The sequence below is a fragment of the Serinus canaria genome, chromosome 7 (genome assembly GCF_022539315.1).
Source record: "Serinus canaria isolate serCan28SL12 chromosome 7, serCan2020, whole genome shotgun sequence".
NCBI lineage: Eukaryota > Metazoa > Chordata > Aves > Passeriformes > Fringillidae > Serinus > Serinus canaria.
The window spans coordinates 23402130-23424432 of record NC_066321.1 but is presented as its reverse complement, the minus strand read 5'-3'; the positions used below and the strand labels follow the sequence as shown (position 1 = coordinate 23424432).

Here is a 22303-nt window from a genome sequence, read left to right as displayed (position 1 = left end):
TACAATTTAGCCCAGAAATACCATTAAGTCACTGTCTTTTTTTCTTAAAAGAACAAAAACCTTTGAAGTGGACTTGATGCAATTTTTGCCTGCAGAGAATTCTTTCAGATGCAGTATTGTGTGAAAAAATACAGTCCTACATAACTCAAAGATATAAATGAGGTGCTTCCACCAGTTCCCATGGGCACTTGTTCCCATGTCTGAGTGCACTGCAAGGAGCATTTTCCTGCTACAGCTGGGCTAGGCTTCCCCAGGCTTTGGAGCACACCGTGTCCCTGCTAGTTCTGTACATCAGGAGAGCCTCCAGTGTTCAGGAAGGATTACACAAGTTATCTGTATCCCTCCATACAGTATGGGGAGATAGGGATAAGCCTCTGGAAACCAAAGAACTATTTCCAGGCTGCAAATCTGGGCCCTTGGTAGCATGGTCAAAGCCTATGCTTTGTCCTCTGCTGCCTTCCCAGGAACTGCAGGCATCCAGCACTGGAGGAGGATTGGAGGAAATGGGATCAAAACGTGCTGGTAAGATCTGGTTTGGTCAGATTTGGATCTGTTTCCTCAGTTTTCCAGCTCAGCTGAGGGCTGAGCCCACCCTCTCTGGATGACCATCTACAGGAGGAGCAGCCATCAAAGCCCCATTGGCAGATCTTGCCACAGAGAAGACACTGTGACAAATGGGTAACATACAGAAGCTATGAGATGAGTAATTAGGAATAGTTTTATAGAAAAAAATAGAAAAATAAAATTAAAAAAAATTAAACCCCAACAAACCGAAACAAACAAAAAATCCCCTCCCCCCAAAAAAAAACAAAAAGGAAAAAAAAAAATTAACCCCCCCCCCCAAAAAAAAACTCTCTCTGCGCCTTGTGTCTTCCTTGGCCAGGAGTAATGGGAGTTATTTCATAGGTGTACATTCAGAGATGTAGTGCAATATGACAAAAACCTTCTGTTGGTCTTTCACGTGGCAGTAGAACCGGTTCTTGACAGGGGGAGAAACTCCATGCTGCTGCCTAATGTGGTTTGATCCTGGGACTTGCATCTCCAAGTCAGCAATGTTTCATGACCACAATTGGATTTCCATATTATTGGCAGACAGAAGAGAGGAGGAGCTAACAAATAGTTCACCTTTGCAAGCATTGTTACAAAAAAATATTCCTACATAGTAACAAAACTATGATAAATACTGTGCAGTTATTTGCTTTGGCAGGGTCTGTGTTTGAGAACTGGAGAATGCATGAAGAAACACACAACCCACTGTCATGCACATCTTTAAAGTTTCCACAGCTCCATTTTAGTAAACACGCTTTGTTAAATTAAGCAATTTCTTTCTAAGCCAAGATTATTAAAAAAAAAAAAAAATTAAAAAGTCTACTGAAGACTCTGCCATGCTGTAAATGAGAAAGACAACCTGGCCAGACATGGGTAGTATCTATTCCCTGGCAAGAGAAAGGGCCCACCAGTGTCTTTTGCAATCTCCTGTTCAGATGGCCCACCACAGGGGTGGGCAGTTTTGTGTCCTGGCTTTTCCACCCTGCAAGGACAGCAAAAGGTTGGAAGTCAGTCCTTGCAGAGCTCCTCCAGGGTGTTGGTAGCTGGGAAGGTGCTGCTGCCTTTCTTCAAGTGGATATGGCAACTTCCCAGCTTCTCCATGTATATCTCACCTCCCTGGTCCTTCTAGGTAGGAGACCAACCAGCACCTCTGTCTTCTACAGAGCATCTGTAGTTTTCTCTCTACCAGTTGAAATGCCCCTTTGGGGATTTTCTTAACATACTTAAAAATGGGAACCTCACTTGTTTTCATATCATCCTCTCTTTCCAGAACCAAACTGAGTAAGCAGAGTACTATGTTGTTAAGTCAGAACAGACTGTCTCTTTTCACCCTATAAAATATACATAAGATGATAAATAATCAAAACTGTGCCATGAAACAATAATAATATGCACACCATATTTTTTCCTAAGTGTTAATTTTTAAAATTACATATTTAGAGGGAACTGCTGAAAATGAAAGATAATTACATCTAGAGTATCATTCAGCTATCTTTCTCTGTGAAGAAAAGAAATCATATACTTGACTTGGAACCATTACTGTTGCCAGACAGATGTTCTCTCTCAAATATGTAGAGTAGAAAGGATGGAAAGTAACCTGGCAGTTTTGCTCTAATAAATTAAAGTGTTAGGACAGTGTCTACAGCTTCTACAGCTTTGCCAGGCATTTTGTTTAAACATGAGTGATATGCATGGTGTTCCTATAAGGTAAGGGAAAAAAAAGCATTGAAGTTAATGCAAACTACATCTCTTCAGGCTCTTTTCAAACCAAATGTTGTCTGGTTTATTAAGCCACTTGTGCTTCTGGGACCTCTTGCAGGAGTAGGAAGGAGGAAAAAGGCACTTCCGCCAGGGCGTTTACAAGAGCTATAGCATAGCAAGAGGAAGTTTCGAAAGGAAGAGCCGGATATCTGTCCTGAGGTGGATTACAGCTGCACCACCAAGTCAGATGGACAGAACTGAGGCCAAGTACACAGAAATGTATGAAAACAAGCAGCATGGGGAAGAGTGAAAGGCAGTTTTAAATCTCTCAAGAAATAAATGCACTTCATGTCACTGAATTATATCAGTGGGTAGCTGTAATTTTTGTTGTTCATATCTTTACCAAGAGATCAGGCAGAGGAAATAAATCCACATGTTCAGGAAATTAAGGCTTTTGTTCATTTTAAAGCCAATTCTGTGCATTTTCTCATTCAATGCTGTCTTTCTTTAAATTTAGTGACTGTGTTCATTCCCTTTCTGAGCACTGCCCATCCAAGACTATGGCACTGGGGCTTTATCCATTTATGCATCTGTCTCCTCCACTGTAGGATTCAGTTCTCTGCTTTTACAGTTGAAGTACTTTAAGATGGTAATTTCAAATGCTGTGACTACTCATATGTTTTAAATCTTATGTGTTCCAAAAGGCTGATAAAGGAACTACACTTAAAAAAATAAAGGGGAGAGATATTTCTATGCACTTAAAAGATCTTTCTTTATCTTATCTTTCAAAAGCACTCAGCTGATATTTTGTCCTGTTTCTGCTCTCATTGGGATCCCTGATAAAGCTGTGTGTGTTTAGGGTAATTAAGCTTTCTAACATGCACTGAGGTAGGGAGTAGGCATTGCGCTGTCCACACTAACAGCAAACTGCAGGAATACAAAACAAGGGAACACAGCATGTCCAGATCTAACTGTACTGAATTACTGTACATTTCCTTCCAAATCCATTTAGAAAACTCACTGAATTAATTTGGGTTTTTGCAATGAATCAGTGAAATAACATTTCATCAGCTCCAGAATTAATACAGTCATATTTTCTATGGATTTGGATTGGATGTGTTTGCTTCCTGTAAGTCTTTCATCGCTGGGCCATTTGTAATCTGTCTCTTCTATATATTGCCTATTGCCAGACAATGAGCAACTTCATGGTGCAGCCTTTGCATCTCAGTTCTCCAACCATCTGTATCATGAAATATAATGAGTACTTAGCATCACTGAGTCCTCTTCCCTCTCTAGATCAGGGCTGAAATTGGCCAGTGAGATCAGGAATTATGACAGGAGGAGGAGAAGAATCCACTTCATACCTGTTTTCATAGCAAATGAGATGAACAAACAAATGCAGAAAGCTGGCACAAAGGCTGTCCATAAGCAAGCCCAGAGGACATGTCCCTTTCTTGGCGCCTGCTCAGGGTGTGTGACTAGTTACTTTTAAAAATGTGCTGTCAGATATTTACCCAATGTGCTAATTCATTTCTGGGCTTGACTCAGCTGTAAAATTAATGCATTTCCTTTCCCTGGGCAGTACAAGGAGTTCCAGAGTGATAATAGTGTTGACTTTAAGGCGTTGACCAAGTTATCCTATAGCTGTGACAAGCAGTAGAACAAAAAGCATCAGCAGAAAATTCTAAACAGAAACTAGAACTCTTACTAGTTTCTGTTTCAAGCAAAACCATGGCTAAGGCAGGCTAGACAGTCTTAAGAAATTGACATTATTTGCTATAAATCTCATTCCCTTAGTACTGAGACATCAGGTTAAATGATTGAGCTCAGAAGGGCATTGGTATCCATTTGATCCATGGCAGCAGCAGCATGGGAAGGAGGGAGGTAGGGGATCCAGGTGCCACAGCTCCTTTGAGATAACCTTTGGCCAGTAGCAGACTGTCAATTAAAAACTATTGTAGCACGCAACAGAAGAAATTTGTTTCTGCATTTAAAAGGCCAGTCTATAATCCCATTAAAATGAAGCTGGAATAAAAGGAAGAAAAGAGTGGTTTTCTCTTGCAGTATGCATTAACATAACTACTCTGAATTTGGGGTTAGTCAGAGAATTGGGTAAAGGCCAAATTTCCTGCATGAAGCTGCCTAAAGACAAAGAAGCATGTTTGACTTCACAAGCTCTTCCACACCAATCAATAAATTCTAAAGAAATATTTATTTACACAATTCAATAACTCCTTGATGAGACACTATGCTATTCCAACTCTTCAGACATTTAATGGTCAGATGGTATCATGCTAAAGAGGATTTTCCTGTCTAACAACTCTATTTCACTGTATGTATTTTTCAATGTTTTTAGATGGATAGTCCAGTGTTGGAAGTACAAGATATTTCTTTAGCTGACTGGTCAGAAGCTGGTCTGATCCAGTAACAACCAACAGCCTGCAATTCTTTGGTGACTTTTATGAATTCATTTGATGGGCTCAGCAGAAGTAGCTGCCACTGGGCAGGAGGCCAAGTAGTGAAAGTGTCACATTTTGCACTAATCAGGTACTTCATTGCTCTCTGCAGTTATGGCTGGCCAGCCCTTTGTGCATGGAGCCCCACTAACTTTAAACTTAGCTCCCTAAACGGCATAGCAGGGGCTGGTAGGGGTAAACCTGACACCAAAAATAAATGGGAACAAAATTTGTCCTGACTAGAGAAATTATTCTGTTACAAGAAAGTTCAAGCCTTCTGGTGTTACGTTATCAGAGGGCTTCATCTGTTCTGCTCCCTTTAGAGGATTAATGAATTCAAACTCACATAGTTCTAGTCCCTGAATTCTGCCATCAATAGTCCATACCCATTTGATAGATTAAAATATTACCTGCAATTCCAAGTGCAGTGTATAACAACATAAATGCATCTCTTGAAAATTCACTGTCAGACAGAAGAAAACCTTCCTTCCTTCCTGTGCACTGGGAAGAGTCAGTGACTGCACGTCCCCCAAGAAGCTGGTTAACCACACAGAGCTCTTGCTGCAGTTTCCCACTTCCCTGCAGTCAGGCAGCACTCCCACACTTTGGTACCAGGGCCCCTCTCCAAGTACCCAGTCATTTACTATGGGAATGGTTCAATTATCACAGGTAGAAAATTCAGGCTGGTAGAGATGGAAGGGTAGAAAAAAACTTAAAGCTAAAGATGAGGACTCCACCTTTTGTGTGAATAAGTTAGGAGTTAGTTTGAATAGAGGAGATGCTACAGAACACATTAGTTGAAGGATAAGAACAGGACATGCTTTTCTCAAGGCTCCTATCTGTGCTGCTATAGCAGGAGACACTGGACTGTGGTGGTGTGTTTGGTGCACATCCCTCTTTTCAACAAATTCCTGATCTCACTATGGGAAGGAATGGATCAGTGCATCTTGAACTGGGGCTTCCTGACAGGAACAAGAATTTGGTTTTCAAACACTGTTCATCTATTAGTTAGGCTTCACTAGCACTGGCAAACATGAATTAAAAAGTAATTATTAATGTTGAAGATCATTTTAACCCCTCCATGAATGGAGGCAGCTGGTTTTTTACCTCAAAACATGCCATTTGTGGTCCTCCCTTCCTCTGTACCATACTCTGTAGAGACAAGAGGTGTTGTGCAGTAATGTCTAACCTGTAGTGAGTGTCACTGCTGCCCTGCTGATGCCTGTTGATCCTGCCCCGACAATGCAGACCTTTCAGAGGTTTTGACTCATGCAGAGCTGGAGGAGGGCTGTGTTCCTTCCTGTCTTCCTACAGAAAACATGCTCTGCCCTCCTCAAAACCCCCCTGTGTGTCTGGGTGTGCCCTGAAGGGAGCACAGAGACTACAGCAGGGTCTTCCTGCCAGAAGCAGGAGGTGGCTCAGGCCTGACGTGGCACTCTGGAGTTTTCAATGGACAGGAACTGCTCCCAAAGGGGTCAGATGAAGGTAAGAAAGGCTGATGGGGGATGAGAGGCAATCCCTTCCTCTACCTTCCATCTTCTGAAGGAAGTTCTCCTAGACTATCCAGGTGCTTTGGCGATGCCATGGTGCTAAGTAACACTGCAATAACTTTTTCTTTGTGGCAGCAGTTTCTTGAGAAACGTCTGAACAGCGTCACCAAAACATGCCTAAAGTGATCAAAGGTGCAGGAAAATGCCAGAATGCCCTGACATTTGAAGCCATATCAGTACCCTTTTAGGAACTAATATCAAAGACCTGGACATTTTCCCCTTGGTTGTTAGAATAAGCATGCTAGCAGTGCACTGCCACAGCTGAACCCAGATGTTAAAGCTGAGATCTCAACAACTGTATCTTGGGATCTCATGGATACAGAATTTCACAATTTGATCAGTGGCAAGGCTCACCATGTAGGAAAACTCATAATTTTAATCATCATTACTGAATATATTGAAATCTACATTTTCCAAAAAACAATGGCATCTCTAATGAGAATGCTCCAGGACCTCAGTTTCACTGCTAGCTCTATAATCCATTCCTTCTCATGCATGGTGGTTTTTAGTGGCTCTGTGCCCTTGTGCACACAGGAGAAGATCACATTCACACAGAAAGACTTATCTGTGAAGTGCTGAGGTCATTAATCTCATGAAGCCAGCAGAACACCACAGGAAACATGTCTCCTTGCTGTAAGATGGTCTTGTTTTTGTGCAGACAAAAAAAAAAAAAAAAGAAAGAAAGAAAAAAAAAAGACTGTCTCAGAATTTACTGATATGTAGTTCTTTGTTTTAAAGATTACATGTGAAGGAATAAGTATCCTGGCAGTGGTAAGCACACCATAGGCTAGGAGGTTTTTATTTGCTAGTTATTGTTTGTCTTATAAATGCTGAAGTGAAATGACGCAAGTGCCCTTTTTGTTGTCATATTGTTTGTTTTAGCTTTCACTGGATGCCATCCAATGGTACCTTTACGTAGGCTCCTGTATAATTAAGATAGTGTGCACATTCTCTGAAAGGAAATCATTAAGAGCCTCTCACAGAGAATGCACTGATTTCCCTGTCTGTGCCTTTTAAGTGGGTATTGCTCACACTCCATCAATTAACTTCTTGATAGTCCAGGCATACTTCAAAAACTAATCCCATGTTAAGCTTCCAAAGCAGCTTTCAGCTGAAAACATTCAAGCTGCTTTGCAGGCCATAATTCACTTGCTACAAACATGAATTTCTTGTTTTTCCTAATTATAAGATGTTCTTCTCAGGAAAAAAAAAAAAAAACAACCAAAACCCCAACTTTTTTTCCTCAGAAACACTTGAGGATCTGGGGGGGTTTGAGTTTTTAGTTTGTTTGTTTTTAAAGTAACAAAAACAAAAAAGCAACTCTATAAATCCTCGGATTAATTGTTAGGTGCCTTGGTTATAGGTGTTACATCAAGAAATCAAGAGAAACAGGCATGATTCTTGGCAAAGGAGACTGAGGGTTCAACAACTGAACCAAGAGGATAAAGTACAATTTCACTGTATATTTGCTCTGCTGAAACTGCAAACACAAGGTTTAAACTTTCCCATTGCTTATAAATTACAGCCTTGCATTGCTACAAGCTTTCTGCAGCCTGTGTGTGTGCTCTCAGTGGGTGAGGTGTGCCCTGACACCAGGCTGTCACTGCACAGAACCTGCCAGGCTGCTGGGCTGCTTAGAGCCTGCTCACCTGTGAGCTCCCCTCGGGTGCTTCTGCTCTCCAAGTGCCCTCTCCCCTCCACACCTCACAATGGGAGATATTCCTCCACTAGATCTCAGGGGAAAGTCAATAAAAGCCTGTAGAACTGAACCATGCTTGTGATAATAGAGAGGGAAAACTCTGCTGCTGCTGTGCTCCCCTGCCTTTGTTGGGAGCTCAAGCTGAGGATTGAATTTTCTCGTCTTTAAAGCCTACCCAAAAATTTTGTAGACTTCAGGGGAGATTTGACATCTAAAACTGGTTTCCTAAGTGAAAACAAATAAAACCACAATGTACAGTTACTACAGGCATATTTGTAGATGATCAGTGTGCAATGGTAAAATGTGATTATTGGATGGGTGTTTGGTAAATTCTGAAACCTGCAACTGGAGTCGAAACAGAGCGTGCATTAAACCAGGAACTGCTTGACTGAACATGCTGCAGCTAAAATTGTATCAAAGTAGTTACAAAACCTGATTAAACAGGGCTTCATTCCCACATGCAACTCCACCTTGCTGCCTTGGCAGAGTCATAAACTGGTAACACCCTTTTGCTGGGTTCCACGGAGCTCATTAGCAGCTAATAATAGCAGAGCAAAGGAGTTCAGTTTGTTTCCATCACACTGATGGTGTTTAGGGAATCGATGCCCTCTGACAAAGGGTGATGGTTCAAAAAACACACTTTGCACCAGCTCCTGTTTTCTGTCTGACTCCCAAGGCAGCAGTCAGTCAGCACTGAGGATCTGTGTGACAGAATTCAATCACCCTGCTCATCCACTCCCACCAGGTGAAAGCTGATTTGCTTCAAAAGAAGGTCCCAGGGCACTCAGCAGTAAAGACTGATAAAGCATTGTCACTTCAGAAGTCTGTCAGAAGAGAAAATAAATGGCTCTGAATACAGATCACTATTTTTTGCAACATCCAAACTGCAGCAACTTACAAGTCTTTTGTGCATTAATGTGTATCCTAATATATCACTTCTTGAAAACCACTGCTGGGACAGCACTTATATTGTCATATATACATCAGCTGAGTTTACTGCTTGCTGCAAAGATAGACACTCAGCTTCCAACTGTGGGGCCTTCCAGCTCAGCTCCTAGTCACCTCTAAATACAGCATGTAGGGTCTCCAAAACTGTGATTTAGACAATTAAAATAAAGTAGTGAAAAAACTCCATCCAAACAAGCTTCATCTCTACATCAATGACATGCAAAAAAATTTAATTGCAATTGTATCTCGACCTCTCGCCCACTTTTGGAAAACAGAAAACATTTCTTCCACCCCCATTCTTTGCAAAGTTTCTATGCTGCTTCTATTTAAATGAAGAAAGAAGAATGTGCAACATTTTTTCAGACCAGTCACAGTATTCCAGCCTCAGGAATTTGTCTTCATATAAAATCAGCCCAGCTGCAGGGCAGTAGCCAAGTATTTTTTTACCCTTTGCAAAGACATAGGAAATGGATTAGAGAAGGGAGGTGACAGACAGCAATTCTCCCTCCTAAACATCACAAAAATCAGAGACTGTCAAATAATCTTTACAAAGTATATTAAACACTGCTAGATTCTTCACTCTCCTGCTCTTCCTTGTCTGCACCAGTTTGCTGTATAAATGAGGTTTTAAGTAGTTCAGCCTTTCCAAACTGTTTGCCCTGGAGAGAGCATTCTGTACTATTCCAAGCCCTGCAGGGACTGTCCCCTCCAGTTTCCAAGGCACATTATGCGTGCTGACACTCCAGAAGGACTTTGGGAGGGAGTTCTTGTCCTTGGGCACAGCCAAACTTTGCTCTTAGAAGGAGTGGGGACAAAAAGACACCTCAGAGCTCTGGGCACCCTCCTCACAGGATGATAAGGCAGCTTCAGAGTAAAAACACTAAGCTTGTTCAGACTGGGACATCACCCAGAGCTTACAGAAACCACCACAGAGTTGTGGTATGTGTAAGAAATGAATATATAGGCACTATCTCTCAACAACCAACAGCAAAAATTTTTTACAAGTATAAACATCTTTTACAAGTCCAAACATCCTAAAAGCAGTGAACTGCTATGGGAGAGGCAGTGCTGCTCCTAACTGGAAGTGGCAAGCTGCTGCTCCCCTCTGCTTGGGGTGGTTTTTAGCAGATGCAAAATGTACCTGGTAACTTGACTTCAGTTATTGCTTTCCTCCAAGAAATACGAGAATTAAAGGAAGGAAAAATCAAATGTAAGTCTTTTCTTTCAGATCTGTGAAATAAATAAAGTAATAATAAATAAGTAAAGGGAATCAGCTGAATTTTCTCTCCAGAGGGAATGGTATGTGTGCTTGCTTCTTCTGAACTTTAAGCTATCTGATAAGCACTAACAAACCTGTCATTTATACAGATTTACAGTCTGTTTTCCCATAAAGCATTAATCCAAAAGGAAGGAGGAAATACAGCAGAGTCCCTTTAGGATTGGTGCAGCATTCACCCCCTCAGGCCCTGGATATGGGCAGAAATCTGGCAGATCTCCCCAGAAGATCAGATCTGCTGACACTTGGGACCAGGGCTGCTGCCAGTGCCCCCATCTAGATTTGCACACAGTGTTTGCTGTGTGGGCACTGGCAGCAGCTCTGGTCCCAGGTGTCAGCAAATCTGTCACAAACACTCAAGGCTTTGAAAGGAAAAAGTAACTGTTTTTAACTACCAGAAGAAAGAGAGAATGATGTTCAAAATTCACCAGTTTTTTTTTCCTTTTACCATAAGCCAACACATTGCCATAAACATGCATTATTTGAGAAAAACCATTAACTTTGTTCTGTCTGATTAGCTATTTCCGTTGATAAAAATTTTCATTGGTAAATCTTCAGTAATAAATTGCTGAAATCTGAAGTCAGATGCACACTTAGCAAAGGTGTTTAACTTAGCTTATTATCTCCTGTTAGTAAAGATAGAGAAAACAACCTCTTAATTTAAAAGTATTGCCCATGTAAGCAATGGGCTAGCTCTGGTTATGCTGTTCACAACATTAAGTAGGAATCAACTGATTATCAGTTTCCCAATAACTCTGGAGAATCAATTTACATAATCTACTGATGCAACCATTTTCTTCCCAGGTGGAAGATGCTTTGTGACTCCTGAGCTGGCAGCACAGCTGCTTTTTGTCTTGTTCTGGGACCTGCCTGGGATATAAAGTAGTTGTTGGAGCAACAGGCACAGCTGCAGCACGTCTGGATGCTCCCACTGTGAACTCCAAAGCTGTCTGACAGTTCTGCAGCAGAAAAAACACAGAACATGAAAATCTTTGGCCCAGGACAAGTCCATCAGCCCACATGCCAGAGAGCAGGTTGGACACCACTCCTGACAGTGTGTGAAAACATCTGGAAAAGGATATCCCTGAGTCTCCAACTTCTCCTGCTCTTTGGACATTTTTAAAGTAAACCCTTTTTAGTTTGCCATTTTTAGGGGAAGGCAAGGAATTGATATTGTGGGGTCTTTGTGAAGATTAGCTGGTGGTCACATCCAAGAGTCACTAAATTGCAGCTCTGCCATGAGCAAACCTGTACAGCTCTACCTGCAGCTGTGAGGAGAAGCTGCCCTGCCAAGTGGGAATTGCACTTGTTTTCTTTCACATTTTAGGTAATGCAGTCTAAACCTTTTCTTTTGGTTTGGTGATAGCACACCAAAGACCTATCTCCATATACTGAAGAAGAACACTAGAATATTCTCCATTTTATGCATGGCCTTCTCTTCCTATCAGAACTTTTTATGGGCAGAAAATCCCAACAAGCAAGCCTGAAGTACAATCATTTTGAAAGCTCAGGTTTCTGAGTATTTACAGCTAGTTCCTGTGTTTGCACTGGTGACAGTTCCTTTATGGGCTCCATATAGGGGATGCACCATCCAGTGCTCAGGAGATCACAGCATCCTGCCAGGCAGGCAGACAAAAACCTCATGTTTTATAACTGAGGAGGTTAAATGTCCCAAGAGCATGAAACCAGGCTGCTGAGCTTAATCTTGATTTCATGGTTACTCTTATACCTTCAACCTCTGAAAGTCTCTCCAACGTGGACAAATCCAAAAATACTTCTAGCTGAGCACAGCAGCTGCTGGGCACAAGGACAGCATCTCTGTGGCTGCCCAAACCAAGATAAAAACATCATCAAAATGTGCAGCTAGGAGAAAAGGAGCAGAGGACATTTTCCACTACTGTTCTGCAAATAGGGTCTTAGGGCTGCCAGTGCTATTAGTGCTCCATCAATCACTGATGTCACTGTGAGAACAAGTGAATCCTCCTTCCTTTTGCTAGTTTACCCAGATGAAATATTACATAATAAAATATTAAGAATGCTGTGGTAGTAAGAACAGGAGCAAATACTCAGGAAAATATGATTTGGTGTTAAAAGGAAACCACCCACCCTTTCTTGCATCCTGAACAAAAGGGTGATAAAAGTGGATTTTAATTATTAACTTGGATTAGCTATCACAATACCTGAGAAATTGCCATATGGAACATATTCCAGTATAGCTTTTACCCTTAATGGCCTCGAGCCTTCCAAGAAACAAAATCTGTGTTACATAAGCTGATATCAAAGTGGCCTTGCTTTTCCTTCCCCTTGAGCTACAAGTACATCAGCTATGCAAGAGCCATTAATGTGCAGTTAATGTGTCCAGTAAAAATTTTAGTGAAACACACTGTGGTTGCTTGAAAAAAGTGTTTGGATGGAATAAGGTTATAGTACTGGGAGACTTGAAGCAGAAATTCCAGCTATGTTACCCTTTCACTTTTATTGGTTCCCAACAAAGTTCCTGCTGTGAATATGGCTGTGCTTCAGAGCAGAGTGTGATGGATGATGTGCTATTCAGCCCTTTAATTATTTGAGTCAGCCATTCCTAAAATATTGACTAGTAATATCCACAAAAGATGACACCTCCTTTATATTTTGTACAGATAGAAGAAGTAAGAATCAGAACCAATGAAAGGGACATGAACAACAGTGGCATTGCCTTGCAGTCTCTACGAGGCAGTATCAAGTTTCCATCACTATGTTTCAGATTAATGTTTTGTACTGGAGACACAATTTTTGGTGCTTGTAAACATATTTTTCCTTCCGCAAAGTTGTTAAAAATAATAGCACATATTTCTATAAAAGCACCAGGATTAAAATAGCACAAGCTGATTTCCTGTTTCTCCAAAAAGCAGTGTGTATGGGCAAACCAAGGCAGGGCTTCCAGAAGTGCTTGTGAAAGGTTAAAGGTCAGTGTCCTCTGATTTTGAGAGAATAGATTTGAGGAGAAGAGAGAAAGGAGAGCTCAAGTGAAATTATTCTTCTGGTTGTGGCCGAGCTGCAGGAGAGCTGCTTTCAAACCTTCTTCCATATTCCTTCAGTAAAACAAACAAGGGCCCAGCACAGGCACGGGGAGGACAGGTATACAGTCACACATGCAATTTTGGTTGGTAGAAGTGGACAGTGGATGAAGGGGATCCAAACTCTGGCTGCTGAGCTCTGGGCTAGTGAATGTGCAGAGCCAAAGGGAACAGTGAGCTTCTGTGCCTTTTCAGTCAGTTATAGCACTAACAAATGCAAGAGCTCACTGTTTCTTCAACCTCTTTCTGCTTACAAAAGACAACATTTCTCACTACTTTTCTCTTCAAAGCAAGTAAAAGCATTTCAGAAAAAAAAAAAACCCCAACTTAAATGGCTGCAGAATATGCAAATGTCATGATGAGAGTGACTCTAAGAAAGGCATGTTGTGTACCAAATGCATCCTGGGTGAGGCCAATGTTTGCCTTTGAATGGTGGCATACAGTGAATTCATGGACAGGCTCAGCAGCCCACACTTCTTTCTGAATAATCACAGTCAGGGAAAAAGCTAAGATAGAACACAGCAGTAATCCTCAAAGGCTCACACACTTGCACATGTGCACCAGACACAACGGTGAACAAATCTCAAACAGAATAGCCCAGCTTTGATTTTTTTCACAGAGCTCTTACCTCTTCATATTCAGACACTTCTCAGTGTTCTCTACCTCCTCCTCCTCCTCCTAAGAAAGCATCTGAATCAGTTCAACCTAGAGTGGAAGAGGGGGTGAATAAGGGAAAAAAATATCCATGTGATTTTGGCATTTGAATAAATATGAACATTGTTTCTGCTGTTTCATTTCTATCAGATTTGGCTTCTCTGTTCCTTGGGTGGTTTTAACAGCTGTTTATTTGCACACAGTTGTGCAAGCTTTTATACAGCTTGTTAAGTTAGACTTGAGAGACAGCATGTGGTTCCTTTCAGGCATAACTAACTTAAAATAACAAAGCCCAAGAATTCCTTCTTAAGAAGCTCAAGGCCATTTGTTTAAAGTTTGAAAAGAATTAGGATCCTGTAATTTCAGGCTTTGTTATGAAACGGGTGAAAAGTTTCCTTTGTGTTACCTGGCTGGATGCGCTCTGCAGCTGTGTCCCACTGCAGATCCACCAAAAAAGTCATCTTGCTCTTTGTGTGCTGGTTGCAGAGAAAATTCTGGCTACAAACACATTACAGCCATGTGTGACACACCTTAGAGGAGGGGTGACTGCATGAAAAATAGTAGCTGAAACATGATGGCTTTAAGAAAAAGACAAACCAACCAGCAAACAAGTGAACAACAGAATATTTTTCATAGCCCAGCATTCTCACAGTTTAAGAAAGTGTCAAAACTGGAAGAAAATGCAATTTTTCTTATCTTAAGCACGGTAAAGAGAGAAATGCCATGGAGGTGAGAGCAATAAAAACAAGCATTTTCTCAGAAGCCCCTGAAGGGCTTTGCTGTAGCAGAAGGTTGAGTACAACTGTGTACACTGTGCACAGGGGTCAGCAATGAACTGTTATAGCCAAGTGCCAGCCAGAAAAAGAAAACAACTGAGACAAGAGAGATATCTGCAGGAGTGATAAGAAGTTTTTGCTGTAACAAAGGGCAGCTTTGTTCTATGTAGCTGATAGAACCATATTGCTCTTGGAGATCCTTGGATTTAAAAACAGTTCTTTGCTAGGCAAAGACAGGTTTTTTGCTATTAGTGTGGGCAGGCATTAAAAGAGGCACAGGGGTGCATTAAGTACTGCTCCCTGGCCTGGGAGAATAAGTCAGCTTGAAGATAGTAGAGTAAGAACAAGCACTTCTGAGAAGTCTGACAAGCAAAAGATCAAAAGGCTTCTGCTTCAACTTACTGTTTCCCTTTAATGGCTGTAGGCTGAACGTGTAATTCCCAATCAGTCTCTCCTGCTTTTTTACCCCCATGTATGGGCATTGCATCTCTTCTCCTCAATCCAGACCTTTGGAGTTTTTCCCAGCACTGTGAAAGAAAAGAGTATATTATACTTTTTACATTTAGCTACTGTAGGTTCAGATCAAATGTGTCAAATTCTTAATAATGGATACCTTGAACCCACAAGCAAGCTGCTGAAAAATTACTTTGGTCACATAGAAAACCAGTAAGGGCATATTTGTGTCCACCTGTTCTGACTAACAGATTGTTGGAGGAACACAAAACATGAGAATTTAATCCTATAGCTTGGACAGAATATTAAAAACATTTGCTTCTGGAAGAGTGAACTTGTGGTTTGATAATGCAAGGAAGGGAATTTCAACTGAGTTGTCCAGTAGCTTCTAATTGAAAGAAGAGATACAGCTTATAGACACCTCCAATTACAATGAAGTACTGATAAAAAGGAGCTGTAATATTATTTTCAGGCACAAATTCATCTCTCAGGAGTCCAAGTTGCAATGTTTATAAGATGCCAAGAATGCTTTTCCATTTAATAGCAGATAACTACATTATCTTGGAATTGACATCTCCTAGGGCCTGCTGAGTTACAGCCTTAACCCAGCCCACAGTTTATTTGAGCATTGTGATGACAGCCCCAGATGTCCTGGGCTGAGACTTGTGGGATGGCTGCTCCATTTGATGGTGCAGGAGGTGGTCTGCTGCAGGAGTGGAATTTGCAAACCTGAGTTGGGTCCTCACACCCTCTGTGCAGTGAAAGGCTTCAATGCCTGTGGTCACCATGTACAGCATCCACATGGAAGAACACCTGAAAGGCTTCTGCAGGTGTTAGCACCATCCAAATGCCAGATTATAGAACAAATCTGCTTTAAAGTGAAATGTCTATATCATTCTCCAGGGAGCAAGCTTACCCCACTCAGGGCTCAAGACAGGGACTCTCAGTCTGCTCTTTTGAAAATACCTTTGCTTCCACAGCATCCACACAAAATACAGCAGCAGCTTCTGTCTGAGAAACCAGGAACAAAACTTCTATGTGCTCTAAAGGTAAATCTTTCTGATGAGACCACAGTACCAGGCCCTCCTGGCCCCATGCATATCTTATGGGAACACCATGGCTTCATGCTCTTCTCAGAGAAGGGTGAAAGGGTCCCTTTAGCAGAAGAGCTGCAGAGTTTAATGGTTTCCTGTCTAGCAAAAATGTGAACTGCAGTTCCTTTTGTCTGCAAATGATGCTGAGCTCACCTCTCACATCCCAGCAAGGGCCTCCAGGCTGTTCAATAACAATGCTCCCTTCTGCAACCTGCTGTAATTTTCAGTGACAGTAGGGCTGCAAGTTCTGTGCTTTTTGCTGACCTCCTTTTAATCACTGCATCTTACTAATCCTCACATGACATCTCACAAATCAGCCCCACAGGCAGGCTCTGCATGAGGGATCCCAGGTGGCAGAGAGGCTTATCTACAAATGCAGTGGCTGTGACCAGGCTGAGTGCAGCTCCCAGAGCCTACACAGCTTCTCTGGCAAAAAGATGGATACCCATGGATGTCTGGCTGTGTGGAACTACTGGAGCTCTTGGAGGCTCATCTTAGATGCAGGCAAATACATTTGGCTTTAAGCTGCATTTTAGCTCTCTAGACCCCCTTTTTTGAAAATCTGGCCTGACATTCTCTAACATAAACTCTGTTGAGCTAATTCTCCAGATTATCCAGGAAAAAGTTTGCTGAAAGTTAAGTCATCTTGTTCTAAGGGTAATTGCTACAGAGCACTGTACATTACAAAAAGACAGATACTGATCAGTCAGGAAGCCTAGACCCTCCAAAGGGCATTAAGGCATGGAAAGGTGAAAGTTGGCATCTTTCTCACTAGCACCTTGGGCAGCTTAAGCAGCAGGCTGGTAGACTGGAAGTAGGAAGGTGAGATGACTGAGATGGAAACAAACAGCTGGAAATACAAGAAGGCATGGATGACTGACAGAAGTGATGACTGCGATTTAATAAACAAATACCTCAGTTACAAAGTGGAAAATACCATAAAAAGCACACGCCACATCAGAAAAGGTTATCGAGCATCTATCATCCATTCAATGAAACATCACAGCTCAAAGCTAATCATAATTCATGGCTTGTTAGTCTTGTGAGTTAAAGATTCCGGATTTCCTGGCCCATTTTATGTCAGAAAAAGGGCAACAAGACATCACAATCACTGGCACCAGGAAGCAAACTCACAAAGTGTAACTACTCAGACAACATGAACAGAATTTTTCACAGTACCTGGCAGCCAGCTTGGAATGAATTTGTTCTTAGTCTATTAAAACTTCCTGACAGCAACCTTCACTTAAATGTGTATCTTCCCTTCTTTTCATCATGAAAATCTAATTCCCTTCCTGAAGGTATAAAGTCATTGGCAGAACTGCAGTGTTCTCTTTAAATGTTCAACATGTTTGAACATCAGCTGTTGTCCACTGGCACTCTCTGTCCATTAGTGGAGCTGAGCTCATGCCACTCCTTTCAGGGAGAGCTTGGTCACTAGAACATCAGCTTCCCAAACCCTGCAGGAGAGCAGGAGGATGCTGAGGCTGTGAGCACAACACTGCATTCTCAAAGAAAGCTGTTTCTTGGCAACTGGAAAAACAATTTCTCTCTATTCATCTAGTCTAGTCCACATCTGTTGTTAAAGCATTGGAGGGAATATTTGAGCCCTCTCAAATTATTGATAATGAAATTACACAGACAAAAGATTAGATTGTTCATTTGGAAATGGGTTTAATTAATAGCCTGGACATTTTATTTGTACTCTTTCTAAAGTTCATGATTCAAGTTTCATTTCCTTTCCCTTCTGTAGCATCTCTTGCTGCAAAGTTATGAAAAAGAAAGGAGGAAAAACCTAGTTAGTTTGGTTTTTCTCCCCCAAGTAATTCAAGGCAGAGTATTGGAACTTCTGTTGAAATATACCTGCTCACTTTGTGGCCCAGTAAAAGTCACCTGCAACAGCAGGGTTTGGAAGGTCATCTGACAGTCTTGTGTCCAAGGCTCCTTCTGACCCCACCATTGTGTTTCATCCTCAGTGGCCACATTTTTACACATATATATTTATTCTTTTTCACATGTTCTTTGTGCTTTCTCCCTCTCACCCTTGTGATACACTGATGCTTGCCAGACTCCTGCCTTACAGTTCACAGGCAGCTCTCTCCATTTTAAAGCTTAAATAAAAGTGGTGGGAGCTTTGCCTTTTAGGCAAAGTTCAAAAGTTGGCAAATATCCTTTATGAGCTTGTAAACACATTTCTGCAACTAGAAGGAACCGTCAGACATTTCTAGCCATGAGAGGAATGCACTACCCTCAGTCTACTTAGTGACTTTTCTATTCTAAATCTCTTTTGCCTGCTGTGATTTTCATGAACTTATTCCATTTTTAAACTCTTACAGCACAGAGCAGTCACTGCTTAAGACAAAGTAAATATAACTCACAAGGTCGTTACTTACCTAGAAAACAATATTAAGTAAATATCATTAAAAATATATACCTTGGGCACAGGAGCTCCAAACTTCTACAAGGAAATGAACCTTCACCAGGAGTCTCATACAGGGGCTCCTCATAGAGCATTGCCATCCACAAACCTCCTGATATTTTTATTACGTCATCAAGTAAAAAAATAATGCCTATCTTAAAAATAATTGTTGCTTCCTACACTGCCTCTTTTGGAGTGAAACCTAGAGAACTTTGATTACAAAGATTGCACTGTTTAATGAAGCCACTTTGGTTTCCTATTGAACAGCCTTTCACACTTCCATTTTGTTGAATGACAAACAATAGCCATGGGGAAACTAAACACTAAAATCTGCAGACACTCTGGAACAATATTTGTTTAACAGCTGCCGAACTCTGGAAGTAACAGCAAAGAGTATTATGTAAGAAAACCCTGTAACCCAAACAGATCATATTCTGGTTAACATCACTTGGAGGCTCTACTTGCTTCAAACACCAGTTGTTACAGGAAAACAATGTTCTGCTGAGGATCCGTGGTGCAGAACTATTTGTTCAGTCCAGAAACGTAACAGCCTAGAAATGTTCAATCAATCAAATTCAGGTAAATGTATAATTGCTGTTCCTTTAAAAGGAAACAAATATAGAACACAACAGACAGCTTGGTCTTGCTTCGTCTTTGAAAAAAAATATTACTGGAATGATAGATTGTACACTAGATTGTTCCAGTCTTCAGAGCTAAAACTGAATCCATAAAAATAGATCTGGAACCATCAAGAGCTGTAAATGCAGGCCTGGACAAAGAGTTGACAGAAATAAATGAACTAATTGGACCTATACTTCTTAGCAGAATGTACCAGATTTCATACCATGATTGTTTTACGATAGTAAATGGAAAACAAACTGCTATTGTTTAAGCTTGGTAAATAAAAGATATTTTTATGAGCATTGACCCAGAAAAAAGTTGACAGTTTGCCAAATAGGTATGATTTTCCAGTGCTACCAGACATTTTTAACAAAAATCTGAAGTTGGCCAGTAAATTAACATCGTTTTAAGTGACATCATAAATTGTGTGTTTGTTTGGCTGTTACCAGAGATACTTCAAAAGTAACAGTGAAGAATTGCCATTTCAAGAGAGGCCATGCAACCTTTATCAAATTAGTAATGCTACTTATTCATTCCAGATAGATGAGATTTCAAAGAATTATCCAAACTACAAATAATTCAATTCAGTCAGTGCAACACTTCAAATCTGGTTATCAAGTTTTACTCAAATTGCTTCAGAGGGCTTTTAGACAGCCTTGTAGGAAATCAATTAGGTAGCAGAACACTTGGTAGAAGTATATCATTTTTTTCAATAAATCAGTATAATCATCATCTGTGACAGTTAAAAATTCCTATTTAAGAAGTTGGGGTAGCTCCCTTATCCAGTTTTATGGAGTTTTATGGAGTCTCACCTAAGTACAACCAACTGTAAAGTTTGAATTCAAGAGGCTTGATCATAAATCTGCAACTAATGAAGACAAATGCTGGAGAACTCCTTGTCTTCTGCTTAACAAGAGTACAAAATAGTACCAGTGGAGAAAACAGAGTTGATTCCATTAAACCAAGAGTCACTTTTCCATCAGCTTTGTCAGAGTTATTGCATATGACACTATCATCATCTCAGCTCACCCATTAGTTGATTTTACTGGGATTAAACACGTCAGTTGTATGCTGTTCTAGGATGGATGTTGTAAAAAGAAAATCAAAGATCTTTTCCTGACACGTTTCTTTCCAGCAGAAACGTAGCTAAGGATAACTTCTTATTTAAGAATTCCATGACTGTCAATATTCACCTCACTCCAGCTCCTTGAAACTTTTTGGCCACAGCAAAAATGCCAAGTTTTCCCCTTTGTGCTGTCCTGAGGGGACTTTTTCCATCAGGACATGGTCTACATCCCCCACATCCCATTGTCTGTGCGTGGTCACAGGTCCACTGTGTTAGCCAGACATGGGGCCAGGGCAGCACAAGGTCCTGAGCCAGGCTTTGCCAGCATCACATCCCTGGCACAAGTGAACAGTGCAGGGGCTCATTTGGCCCAGGGGAGGGTCAGATGGGACAGGCAGAGAGAAAGGAGACCCTTCAGCAGTTTCTTCTGCCTTGAGCACTCTTTCAGAAACACCAATGCTCCACTCTAGACAAGATTTTTATGTACTTTTAATTTTTTTCTGCTTAGCAACAGGTAGGTTGCCTTCAGCTACAGACCTCAGTGCCCAGGACAAGGAGAGGAAGTACAGAGCTGACCATTCATGAAGGGTAAAGCCAAAGATCAAGATAAAATATGTACAGTTCCAGCTGCCAGCATTGAGGCTGAGCAGGTAAGTAAAGAACCCCTCCAAAGAGAGGGATGAGGAATGTCTGTTTTACTGACCTTAAAGGTCCCTTGAGTTGTCTCTGCATTGTAGCACAGGAAATGAGGTCTGGACCGGGGCTGCTAATTTCCCATTTGATTTTCAGCTTCAAGAATATGACAAGGCTGATGCTCACAACACCAAACCAGCAAGAAACATGAGCCAGCACTGGAGGAAAGACAGGCAAAAGGACTAACCAGAAGCATCCCCTGCACTCCTTGTTCTCTCAAAAATCTGTTAATAGAGGTGTCTTTTTAATGCATTCTCTTCCTCTGGCTGATTGTTTCTATCCTTACAGTAACATCTCAGTAACAGAACTTGGCCAGACAACGTTTAGCTGTGCTGCACTGCCTTTTTATCAATTTTTAGCTTCTGCCATGTTGTCCTTTCAAAGGATGCTCTTCCCATAGTACCAGTAGGGTCACTAGGAAGGATCTCTGTCTATCCAGAAGCCCAGCAACACAGGACCCAGTTTTCTGCAGCCACTCTATGGAGTGCCCTAACAAATCCCACAGGAAGTCAAACGCCCAGGCTCTATCTATGGCTCTGCCACTTTTGATACCACAGATCTGATGGGGTTGGCAGAGCTTTGCTTCCTTGGGAGCCACAGTGCCCTGCTCACTGCCCACAGCTGAGGACCAGCTGCCCCACAAGCCATCCCAGCACAAGGGATGTGGTGCTGGGGCTGCAGGCAGCTCCTGCTGGAGGAGCCCCTGCTCCCCTCTTACCTCGAGGTTTTCCTCCTTCGTGCTTCACTGCTCAGGCACAGCTGCAAAGGGCATTAGTGGGAGAGATCCAGATGGACTTCACTTTGTTTTTGGGACACTGCAGTTTCCAGTTAAGTTTATTTAGGGTAATGACATGGCCTCTGGTGAAGGCAACGTCTCAGTCACTGCCACGAGAGTGCTGCAGATGCAGTGAAAAGCCAACACTGACACTCAGTGTGTTATGGAAGGCAATTTGAATTTCTGATGCATTCTGACACAACCACTGTGCACCAGCTATTACTTTTACACAGACACCTCCAGACAGGGGATAATTTTACACTGCCTTTGTTATTTGTGTAGGTGGCCCACCACAATCCATGGGATAGGTGATGCAAATGATGCCAACTGGCTTGCAATTGCATTTCATGTGGCTGCTGGTTTCTAATGCACATCATCCTGCTGTCTATGCATGGAAGCAGAGCAGAAAGACTTGCTCCCTGCCCACACAGAAGTCTGGTTAACTTACTTCAGAGCAAATTTGGGTGTCAACCAACATATATGCAGTGCAAATAATTCATAGGGACTTGAATCCCTTCAT

At 41.6% G+C, this 22303-nt stretch overlaps 1 long non-coding RNA gene across 1 annotated transcript; it reads right to left on the bottom strand.

The window, feature by feature from the left end:
* Positions 1 to 857: 857 nt before the first annotated feature.
* On the bottom strand, positions 858 to 21920 carry LOC108961746 (uncharacterized). The gene is made up of 4 exons (XR_001990104.3): positions 21727 to 21920; positions 15068 to 15192; positions 13864 to 13940; positions 858 to 6899 (listed from the first exon to the last, which is right to left on the bottom strand). It is a non-coding gene; the product is annotated as an uncharacterized LOC108961746 (long non-coding RNA).
* Positions 21921 to 22303: the final 383 nt, after the last annotated feature.